We start from the raw sequence: 12,730 nt of genomic DNA on the forward strand, positions 1-12,730 counted from the left end.
CAAAGGAGGGTGCCTGTATACAGGAAAGTGGCTTGAAGTGTGCATACTTCAATGCAAGAAGTATACGAAATAAGGTAGATGAACTTGTAGCGTGGGTTTGTACCTGGGACTTCGATTTTGTGGCTATTACGGAGACATGGGTAGAACAGGGACAGGTTTGGCTGTTGCCAGTTCCAGGGTTTAAATGTTTTAGTAGGGTTAGAAGTGGGGGTAAAAGAGGGGGAGGTGTGGCATTGCTTGTCAAAGATAGTATTACAGCAGTGGAAAGGATGATGGATGAAGACTCGCCATCTGAGGTAGTTTGGGCTGAGGTTAGGAATAGGAAAGGTGAGGTCACCCTGTTAGGAGTCTTTTACAGGCCTCCTAGAAACGTAGAAGAAAGGATTGCGAGGATGATTCAGGAGAAGAGTGAAAGTAATAGGGTGGTTGTGATGGGGGACTTTAATTTTCCTGATATTGACTGGGAAAGCTATAGCTCAAGTTCGTTAGATGGGTCGGTGTTTGTCCAATGTGTGCGGGAGGATTTCCTGACACAATACGTAGATAGGCCAACAAGAGGTGAGGCCATACTGCATTTGGTTCTGGGTAATGAGCCAGGACAGGTGTTAGAATTAGAGGTAGGTGAGCACTTTGAGGACAGTGACCACAATTCAGTGATGTTTACTTTAGTGATGGAGAGGGATAAGTGTGCACTGCAGGGTAAGAGTTATAGCTGGGGGCAGGGAAATTATGATGTGGTGAGGCATGACTTAGGATGCGTGGATTGGAAAAGTAGGCTTCAAGGCATGGGCAGAATTGATATGTGGAGCTTGTTCAAGGAGCATCTATTGAGTGTCCTTGATAAGTATGTACCTGTCAGGCAGGGAGGAAAGGGTCGTGTGAGGGAGACGTGGTTTAATAAGGAATTGGAATCCCTTGTTAAAGGGAAGAGGGCGGCCTATGTAAAGATGAGGAGTGAAGGTTCAATTGGGGCGATTGAGAGTTATAAGGTAGCCAGGAAGGATCTGAAGAGAGAGCTAAGAGCAGCAAGGAGGGGACATGAAAGGTCCTTAGTTGGTAGGATTAGGGAAAATCCTAAGGCTTTCTATAGGTATGTCAGGAATAAAAGAAAGACTAGGGTAGGAATAGGTCCAGTCAAGGATAGTAGTGGGAAGTTGCGTGTGGAGGCTGAAGAACTTGGGGAGACACTGAATGAATACTATTCGTCAGTATTCACTCAGGAACAGGACATTGTTGCCAATGTGAATACTGAGTCACAATTAAGTAGAATGGATGGCTTTGAGGTATGTAGGGAAGAGGTGTTGGAAATTCTGGAAAGGGTGAAAATAGCTAAGTCCCCTGGGCCTGATGGAATTTATCCTAGGATTCTCTGGGAAGCAAGGGAGGAGATTGCAGAGCCATTGGCCTTGATTTTTTATATCCTCGTTGACTACAGGAATAGTGCCAGAAGACTGGAGGCTAGCATTTGTGGTTCCCTTGTTCAAGAAGGGGAGTAGGGATAAACCTAGTAACTGTAGGCCGGTCAGTCTCACTTCTGTTATGGGCAAAGTCTTAGAGAATTGTAAGGGATAGTATTTATGAACATCTGGATAGGAATAATGTCATCAAGGATAGTCAGCATGGTTTTGTGAAGGGCGGGTCGTGCCTCACAAACCTTTTTGAATTCTTTGAGAAGATGACTAAGGAGGTAGATGTGGTGTATATGGATTTTAGTAAGGCGTTTGATAAGGTTCCCCATGGTAGGCTACTGCAAAAAATACGGAGGTATGGCATTGAGGGTGAGTTGGAGGTTTGGATTAGGAATTGGCTGGCTGGAAGAAGACAGAGGGTAGTAGTTGATGGCAAAGGTTCATCTTGGAGTGCCGTTACTAGCAGTGTTCCGCAAGGATCTGTTTTGGGACCATTGCTGTTTGTCATTTTTATAAATGACCTGGAGGAGGGGTTAGAAGGTTGGGTGAGCAAGTTTGCGGATGATACAAAAGTCAGAGGAGGTGTTGACAGTGAGGAAGGATGTGGCAGGTTCCAGCGGGATATAGATAAGCTGCAGAGCTGGGCAGAAAGGTGGCAAATGGAGTTCAATGTAGCTAAGTGTGAGGTGATTCTCTTTGTTAAGAGTAACAAAAAGATGGGGTACTGGGCTAGTGGTCGGATACTTGGTAGTGTGGATGAGCAGACGGATCTTGGTGTCCATGTACACAGATCTTTGAAAGTTGCCACCCAGGTAAATAGTGCGGTGAAGAAGGCATATGGTGTACTGGCTTTTATTTGTAGAGAAATTGAGTTCCGGAGTCCTGAGGTTATGTTGCAGTTGTATAAGACTCTGGTGCGACCGCATCTGGAGTATTGTGTGCAGTTTTGGTCGCCATACTATAGGAAGGATGTGGAGGCACTGGAACGGGTGCAGAGGAGGTTTACCAGGATGTTGCCTGGTATGGTAGGAAGATCGTATGAGGAAAGGCTGAGGCACTTGGGGTTGTTTTCATTGGAGAAAAGAAGATTTAGGGGTGACTTGATAGAGGTGTACAAGATGAATTGGTGTTTAGCTAGGGTTGACTGTGAGAACCTTTTTCCACGTATGGAGTCAGCTATTACGAGGGGGCATAGCTTTAAATTAAGGGGTGGTAGGTATCGGACAGATGTTAGGAGTAGGTTCTTTACTCAGCGAGTCGTGAGTTCATGGAATGCCCTGCCAATAGCAGTGGTGGAGTCTCCCTCTTTATGGGCATTTAAGCGGGCATTGGATAGGCATATGGAGGATAGTGGGCTAGTGTAGGTTAGTTGGGTTTGGATCGGCGCAACATCGAGGGCCAAAGGGCCTGTACTGCGCTGTATTCTTCTATGTTCTATGTTCTATATTAATCCTAGCACAGGGAAAGCAACACTGCCACAGAATCTCCTGTTGATGCCCTGACAGAAGAGCCCACAGTCGCAATAATTCTACTATATCTTCTCAAACGCTGCCGAACATGAGAATCATCCCAAGTGTCCAAAAATTGATTGCTCTGCCATTTTCCTCAGAGACAATCCCCTTCAGCAGTTCTAAAAACTGGAAATCATTTTGATAGAGGAATAGCCACCGGAGAGGTTGCAGAGAAGGTTTATGTTGGATGTTGCCCAGTATGGAAGGTGTTCGCTGTGAAGAGCGGTTGAGTAGGTTAGGTTTGTTTTCAGTAGAAAAAAGGAGATTGGGGGGATCTGATTGAGGTTTACAAAATCGTGAAGGATATCGACAGGATAGATGAAGATAAGCTTTTTTCCCAGGGTGAAGGATCCACTAACGAGAGGTCACGCTTTCAAGGTGAGAGGTGAAAAGTTTACGGAGGATACACACGGTAATTGCTTCACACAGAGGGTGGTAGGTGTTTGGAACGTGTTGTCTGCAGATGTGATAGAGGCAAGCACGGTATGTTCGTTTTAGATGCGTCTGGACAGATGCATGATAAGGTGGGGAGCAGAGGGATACAGATGCTTAGGAATTGACCGACAGATTTAGACAGTACATTTGGATCAGCTTAAGCTTGGAGCGCTGACGGGCCTGTTCCTGGGCTGTAAATTTTCTTTGTTCTTTGTTCTTTTTAAGTACTGGTCTTTGGATCATAGTTGGGAAAATGTATCTGTGTTTCAGCACCTTGGCGAGTTGAATGGGATAACAGTGTATTATTTCAATGAACAAACTGCGAAACTGAAGCATGAGAAACTGGGAACCTGGATCATAAAACAAACCTCTGCATCATACAGTTTACAGGTTAATGATCAGACCACTTTCAGTGTTTTTAAATTGTTATGATTCCTTCCCTCAGCATGGTCATTAAACTGGCTCTGCCTGTTTATTCGACTAACCTTTACTTTCTGCTTAGTTTCTGACCGGCTGCTTTGGTTCCCAGCCTCCTGTATCATCAGCTTAAATCTGCACGAACACACCACCCTTCCAGGATGTTGGGGCCCCTCCAGTTGAAGTGCACACTTTCCTTTTTGTACAGTTCCCACGTGCACTGGACAAGATTCGAATCATTCAAAAATCAGAAACAATCCTCCCAAACTAGCTCTTTGTCACATTCAACTGTACTATCTTCCTCTCCTTTGTCTCACTTTCAGGTGGTACAGGGAGTAATCCTAAGATTACATCCCTGGAGATCCTGCTTTTAAACTTACTCCTAAATCCCTGAATTTTCTTTGCAGGACCTTTCAACTTTCACTCTTCTTACCGATACCATTGGTATCACTGTGAACCACTACCCTCCCACTTCAATATGCCCTGAGCATGCTCAGAGACATTCTTGATCCTGGCACCCATTTTTTGAAGAAATCATACAACTGTAGAATCCCTCCAGTGGGGAAACAGGCCATTTCACACAGCACGTCCACGCTGACCTTCCAAAGAGTAACCCACCCTGACCCATTCCCCTACTCTATTCCTCTGCATTTACCCCTGACTAACGCATCTAACCGACAACTACTGGCAAAAAAAACAACCCAGACCCATTCCTCAACATTATGTTGAATCTGCGTTCTCACAGTAGATACTGTCAGAACTACTGAACATTCCAAGCAACTTCTGGTTTTGTCACCGATGATGAGTGCATATTGATAAAAATGAATTGAAAAAGAAAACAGCTGAATTTAAACTCTAGGGAGAAAACTAAATATTTGGTCGTTCAATAATGTCAGTAAAGTTTCATTAAATTACTGCTGTTTAGTCCATGAACATCACTTGTTCACTTTCCCAATTCATGAATAAAGGAGATTTTTACATCACTTTTGGTATCAGAAAGCTTGGAAATGTTGCACATTTACTCCTTCATATGGGAATGTGATTACATCACATTCTTTCATCTCAAACACAATGCATTACTTTGTCGAAGAATACCAGTAACATTGTAAGTAAGTGGAATGATAACTGGAAAGATATATTTAGGTAAAGGAAGAATGAGAGAAAATGGGTCTTTTTTTGGAACAGAAAAGACTATTATGTGAACTTACTAAGTTGATCAAATTTTTGGAAATCTATGCAGGGCAGATAAAGTATATTGTTATGAACGTGTCCAGGTATATGTTACTTTTAAGGGAGACTGGAAGCTGGCACAAAGTACTCTGAAAGAAGTTAAAATGTAACATTTGACCGTGAAATCAATAGTGAGGGGCTGAGTTGCCACGGAACAAAAACCAATTGAAATACGGCAAGCCCGCTTAACTTATGCACCAACATACTGAAATCAAATTGAGTTTGAAATATAATGTATTTGATGACATCAAAATCAATGAAATGATCTGATGTTTTTGAGGTATAAAACCAGACATTTGAATATTTAGGTGAACAACTACCAAGGACATCCACAAAAATAGACTGCGAGCTGAAGAGTTTCCTGAAGGTACCTGTCTGTAAGAAGTTTGCACAGCAGAACTTCGAAGCTGACCGAGAGTAACATCTACAGATCAAAATCCACAAAGGAGAATCGACAAAGCTGACTGGTTTTGAAACATGATTGTATATTTTTTGTAAACCTTAATCGGGGTTTTTTGTTTCACCAGACCAGTATTGTCGAGTGGGAGGTAAAAGATGCGTTTAACCTAAGGGATTTCTAAATAGTTATTTGTTTTAATATTCTCTGTCGTCCTTAAATAACAAAGTTGTTAATTTTACTTTAAATAGTTACTTTGTAAATGGATTTTTGCCTCAAAACTTATGAGATTACGGCATGAGGCGAACTTATTCTGTGTGACTGGTTTAAATTTGGAGAAATATTAACCCTGTGTTGTAACATGTTTGGGGACTTTCGTCAGCGATTTGACAGGTTTAGACAAATCCAAACTGAGATCTCGGTAGATTTGAATTGATTTGAGGTTTGAAAAAAAAACACAGTATATTTAAATATTTGCATGTTAGTGTCTGAGATCTTTAAATAAAATGTCATGGAGAAAGATGGTTTAATTTCGATAACTTGTGGTTGGTTAAACTAAAAGTGAGAGAAATGGCTCTTAAAATTTTAAGAGGTTTGAAGATGATCCTCAAATTTGCCAAGAAAGTTTAGAAAGTAAGATAAGCAACAAACTTTTAGAATTAGCGAAGAGCATAGTTTTGTGTTTAACCAAGGACAAAAGTAAAGCTGAAGTTGTCAGGGAATTACTCAAACAGGAAGGTATGTCAAAGTAACCGACCAGTGAAGTACAGTGATAAAAACTTAAATTATAATTGAGGAAAATTGAGTTTAAAGATAAACAAAGGGAGAGAGAAAGAGAGAGAGAAGAAACAGGAAGCAAGACAAAAGAGAGAGAGAGAAAAAAGGGAAAGAGAAGGTGCGCAGCTGAGCAAAAAGAGAGAATAGATCTTGATGTTGTGATTTAGTCAGCAAAGTCAAGTTAACAGGATGGAGATAAAAAGGGAAGATAGTGATACATACAACTATGTTAAAACTCTGGCACATTTTGAAGAGAAAAATGTTGCAGCAGTTGAGATGAAGGGCAGCACGGTGGCCAGAGACCTGGATTCAATTCCCGCCTCAGGCGACTCTCTGTGTGGAATTTACACATTCTTCCCCGTGTCTGCGTGGGTTTTCTCCGGGTGCCCTGGTTTCCTCCCACAGTCCAAGAATGTGCCATTCAGATGAATTGGCCATGCTAAATTGCCCGTGGTGTTAGGTAATGGGGTAAATGTCGGGGAATGCGTCTAGGTGGGTTTCGCTTTGGTGGTCAGTGTGGACTTGTTGGGCCAAAGGGCCCGTGTCCGCACTGTAAGTAATTTAACCTAATCTAATCTTATTTCATTGAAAACTTGGCTAGGCAGATAGAATGGTCCAAGGAATTATGGGGAATGCGAGCTCGGAATAAACTGGTAGGTAGGGTGAGTGAAGTATATTCACAGCTGTCAGATGAGGAGTTAAGAGATTCTGAAGACGTCAAACAAGCTATTTGAAGTGCTCACAAATTGGTACCAGAAACATATAGATAGCAGTACAGAAACATAAAGGAGGAACCAGGTCAGACTTACATTGTGTTTGAAAGAACTAAACATAGGCATTTTGATAGATGGATGCTTGCTTTAAAGATAGATACCACATATGAGGCTCTAATGGAGATTATTCTGCTGAAGGAGTTGAAGAACTCACTTCCAGAGATGATAAGAATTCACGTGGAGGAACAGCAAGTTCAGGAATTGAGAAGGGCCGGAGAATTAGCAGATGAATACAGGTTGCTGCATAAGACAAGTTTCCAGCCAGAATTTCGTCCTGAGAGGGATAGAAAATGCGAGAAGGGGAGATGCTACAGTATAAAAGAAAGAGTAAAGAATAAGAGTTTACCACAGGTTAAAGAAGATGCCCAAGAGAATGGAAAGGAGCTGAAAGGCCTCAGGTATTTTTACTGTCATAGTTTGGGACTCAGAAAATTTCAGTGCAGGTGGTTTCAAAAGGGCATTGGTAAAAGGTATTTTCACTGCCATGAGATGGGATATGTAAAGTCACAGTGCTGGTCATTAAGAAAGGGACTGTGGGAGAAGATGTGGTAAAATAAGTTAAGCCAGTGACATTAGTGAAAGTATTAAAGGAAACTCCAACAAGAACCGAAGAGCTGCAGGAAAGTGCACAGCCTAAGCAGGGGCTGGGTATGGAGTCAGTATCTGATCTCTATAAAGAATTCACCTCTGTGAGTAAAGTTTACTCAGGAACAACAGGGGGAGAAGGAGAAGAAGTTATCACTTTAAGAGATACAGGAACTAACCAGTTTCTAATAGTAAGAGATGAGCAAATTTGCAGTCTTTCTGATTTGTTACCCGAGAGTGTCGTAATTTGTAGGATAGTTGGACAGAAATTTAGCTTTCCTCTCCATAAGATGAGGTTGGAGTGTCTACTCAAGTCTGGGGATGTAACCGTGGGAGTGACTGACAGAGTGTCAGTTCCAGGAATCCAGTTTGTTCTTGAGAATGGTTTAGCAGGGTTCAAGTTGGGAGCGATACCCCTAGTTTTGGAGAAGCCCAAGGAAGACCAAGAAACTGAGGAGTTAAAACAGAAATACACTGGTATTTTTCCAGACTAAACAGTAACCAGATCCCACAATCACAAGTCACAGTCGGAAGCACAAACTAAAGACAACAATGAAGGAGTTAAGATTAAGGTGTTAAACTGACATCCTGTTTGACATAATAGTGCTGGGAAATCATGCACAAAGAGAGGGTCAGACAGAGGTGTTTAGTCCTGAAAGGATAAGGGATCTGCAACAGACAGGCAAGATGATAAAAGATATATATGTGGACGTGTAATCTGAGAGTGAGGCAGAGATGTTCCTGAGGGTTATAACCAGAACTACAGCATCCTAAGACGGGAGTGGAGACGACGGCAGTTTAGTGCAGAGGAGTAATGGACTGAAGTTTTTTCCAAACGTCAGCAGTGTAGTGGCCCTGTTAACCGACTTGCTGAAGAAGAACACAAGGTTTTGGTTGACAGAACAATGCCAGGAGGCATTCGATCATTAAAAGAAGTATTGACCACCAAACCAGTTTTAGCTACACCAAACGCTTCAACACTTTTCAAAGTTGCCAGAGAGGATAGGTTTAAGGTGAGAGGGAAGACATTTAAAAGAGATCTAGGGGACTGTTGTTTCTCACAGAGGGTGCTGTGTATATGTAGCGAGCTGTCAGAGGAAGTGGCATTGGGGAGTATAATTGCAACATATGAAAGACAACTGGATGTGTACATGAATCGGAAAGGTTTGGAGGCGTCTGTGTCAAAAGAAGAAAAATAGTAATCATTCAGTTTAGGAAACCAGGTAAGCGTGGATAAGTTGGGCCAAAGGCTTTGTTTGTATATTGTCTAATTCTAAGTGTCTATGACTCTTTCACTCCTCCTTCATCACTGGTCCTTCATTGTACTCAATTCATTTCCAAATCAAAACTCATCTGCAAATACTTTAAATGATCTAACTCTCCAAACTTGATTGAATAATGAATTCCTGGCATTGATGTGGTTCTGCAGACCACAGCAGCAGCAGAAGCAGAATTAAATTCAATCACAATCTGTAACTTTTTTTCCTGCGCTAATCCCTCAATCTACCATTCCAACCAAATTGCTGTTGCGGACATGTGACTGGATTACTAATCCAGACCAGACTAATGCTCTGGCAGTGATGCATAGGTGAACGTGCCAGTGTCCCAATCGTGTGTACCTAAACCTGATGACAACCTTTTAAAGCTACCATAATTGACTGCTTGTATTCCACTCATCAGAATTAACATCTGATAGAGAGGGTGTAATGATCACAACACCAACAAACCAACAGTACTGTCATATCCAGCCATAAATGGTGATGGACGGTTAAACAATTTCATGGAGGAGAGAGCTCCACTATTATCCCCATCCTAAATAATGGAACAGCCCTGTACATCAGTGTAAAAGATAAGGATGTAGTTTTGGCAAGATACTCCACCAGACGTGTTGAGTGGATGATTCACCTCACCCTTGCCATGATGCCCACAGAATCACAGATGCCCGTCTTCAATCAATTTGATTTGCTGCATGTGACATGAAGAAACAGTTGCACACAGTCGATACGACAAAGGCAATGTGCCCTGACACCATTCCTGTAATAGGACTGAAGACTTGTGCTGCACAACAATCCGTGTCCCTGGGGAAGCTCCCAACTCTGACATCTCCGTGACAATGTGGAAAATTACTCAGCTATGTCCAGTCCCCTAAGAGGAGAATAATTACAATCTGACCATTTACCACCCCCTCAGTCCCATCACGATTGTTAAACTGACAGAAGTTCTTTTTTGACAGATCTGTCAAACAGCCCAGAAATAACCAGCTCAGTGGTTTCCAAAATGTCCCAACGTGGAGATGGTGCTATTGTGGAAATGTGACTGGGTTACTAATCCAGACCAGGCTAATGCTCTTACAGATGATGGAAATTAAGAACAATTAATAAAATATCGAGATCTAAAATCTGGTATCAGTAACTGTGATCCTGAAATCAATATCGATTGCAAACACCAATTTGCTTCATCAATGTACTTTCAGGAAGTGTTTTCTGGCCTGGTGAATTCCATGCATTCCTGGTTGGGCCTAAAAGATACTCTAGACACACATGCATGTGATAAACTTATTAATGGTCTCTAAACGGTAAAGGAAGACACAAAATTGTATCAAACTGCTCCGAAGTTTTGATGGATAAAACTGACAGAGCTTCCAGCACCAGCCTCAGTATCGGAAAAGGGAACGGGAAACACCGTCCTGTTGGTCCTGCAGAGGCCTCCTTCCTAACATCCGATAGCTTATGACAGCCATACTCCAGATGCCTCTCGATCCCTTTCATGTCGAGAAATCCTTATTTATATTCAGTGACTTGTGTTCCACAGCTTATGTGGGAGAGAAATCCCCAGAGTCACCAGTCACTGAGTGCAGACATTTATTCTCAACTCAATGCAGAGTGGACTGTCTGAACCTAATACGGTGGCCCCTTGTTTTAGATGTCCAAGCCAGGGGAATTATCATCCCTGCTTCCAATCTGTCTCACCCTGTCAGAGTTTTATATATCTCACTGAGATCTCCACTCATTTTCCTAAACACCATGGAATACAGGCCCAGTCGCCCCAAACTCTGCTCTCACAACAAGCCTGTCATCCCAGAGATCAGTCTGGTCATCCTTCACTGGACTCCCTCAATGTCAGGTTTGTCCCTTATCAGGTCAGGAGACCAAAACTACACACAATACTACACAATGTTCGAGATGGGCTCTCACCAAGGCCCTGTACAGCTACAGTAAGACACCCTTACACCTGTCAGTCAATCCCCTAGAAATAAGGTCAACACACCATTTATCTTCCTGCCAGCTTTCTGCTCTTGCCATATTGCTTTCAGTGACTGGTGTACAAGGAAATACCGATCCTTTTCAATGTTACAGCTCCCCACTTGGTGGGTTTGTGTACACTGGTCAGCGTGCCAATGCCATTCCCAGTATTGGCTTCTGGTTTCAGAACTCACTGCCTTACATGGACTCGGAGGGCTGCGCAGCAGGAAGAAAAAAGAACATGAATCCCTTTAAAGATTAACATGTTTCATCCAATCCCTTTTCAAATGATAGGTTTCTGTAATATTGTCCCCATTAAAGTGCACACCGTCACATACAACCCCATTGATCTTCATCTGCCACATATTTGCCCATTCACTCCACTTGTCTCAATCACTTTGGAGGTTTTTTTTAAAAATCCTCCTCACCCCCTAACAATCCGACAGCATTTAGTGCTGTCAGCAGACTGAGAAATATTGCATTTGGTTCCCTCAATTAAATGTTTGACATGCATTGACAAACTGGGGCCAAACACTGATCCCTGCGACACGCCATGATCCTTCCACTTCAAAACATATTGCTTTATGCCTGCTCATATTTGAGAAACTGACGGGTTGATCCATACAGAGAAGAAATGGATGCAATGCATTTAGGTTTTCAGAAAGATCTTGATAAAGACTACGGCCTAGTGTGCAAAGTCAAATATTACGGGATTGGGACTAAAATATGAACATGATTTTAGAATAGAAGAACTGAGACCCATTACATAAGAACATAAGGAGTAGGCCATCTGGCCCTTCAACCCTGCGCCACCATTCAATAAGATAATGGCTAATCATTTCATCGCCTCAGCTCCACTTACTCCCCACTCACCATAACTCTTAATTCCTTTACTGTTCAAAGATTATCGATCTGAGTTCAAACACATTCAATGTCAAAGCCTCAACTATTTCACTGGGCAAAGAATTCCACAGATTTACAACCTTTTTGGACAAGAAGTTCCTTCTCAATTCAGTCCTAAATCTGCTCCACCTAATTTTGAGGCTTTGCCCTCTTGTCCTAGTCTCATGTACGACTGAAAACGTCCTTTATATTTCTATCTTATCTACTCCCTTCACAATTATATATGTTTCTATCGGATCCTCCCTCACTCTTTCAATTTCCAATCAATATGTAATTCCAGTCTGCTCAGTCTCTCCTCATAACCAGCCCCCCCCCCCCACCCCCCGACCTCTGGAACCAACCCAGTGAGCCTCCTCTGCATCCATTGGAGTGCCAGAATTTTGTTTCTAAAGTAGGGAGACCAATGTTGTGCGTACTATAGGTGTCGTCTCCCCACCGTTCTGTAGAGCTGCAACATAACCTCGCTACCTTTACACTCAATCCCTTTCTCAATGAAAGACAAAATTCCATTTGCCTCGTTAATTACCTATTGCTGCTGCAGACCAACTTCTGTGATTCATGCACAAGAACACCCAGGTCCCTCTGCACAAGAGCATGCAGCATTGTTTTGACAATTCAAATAAGAGTCCTCTTTACTATTTTTCCAAACAAAATAGATGATTTCACATTTATTATAATTGTAGTCCATCTGCCAGACCTTGGCCCACACTCTTCAACTCTTTATGTCCCCTTGTGAAGTATAAAAGTCCTCTGCACACTGATCTCTGCCACTCATTTTAGTCTCAACTGCAATCTTTGAGACACTACACATGGTCCCCAACTCCAAATCATCTATGTAAGCTGTGAATAACTGTGGTCCCAGCACCGATCCCTGAGGTACTCCATTAGTCACTGATCAGCAACCAGAAAAACAATCATGTATTCCCACTCGTTGCTTCATGTTAGTTATCCAATCCACTATCCACGATAATACATTACCCGTAATGACACACATTACGCAGCAGACTTTTTGGCGTCACTGTATCTTTTTTTTAGATTACTTACAGTGTGG

This window comes from Chiloscyllium punctatum, chromosome 17, assembly GCF_047496795.1.
Source record: "Chiloscyllium punctatum isolate Juve2018m chromosome 17, sChiPun1.3, whole genome shotgun sequence".
NCBI lineage: Eukaryota > Metazoa > Chordata > Chondrichthyes > Orectolobiformes > Hemiscylliidae > Chiloscyllium > Chiloscyllium punctatum.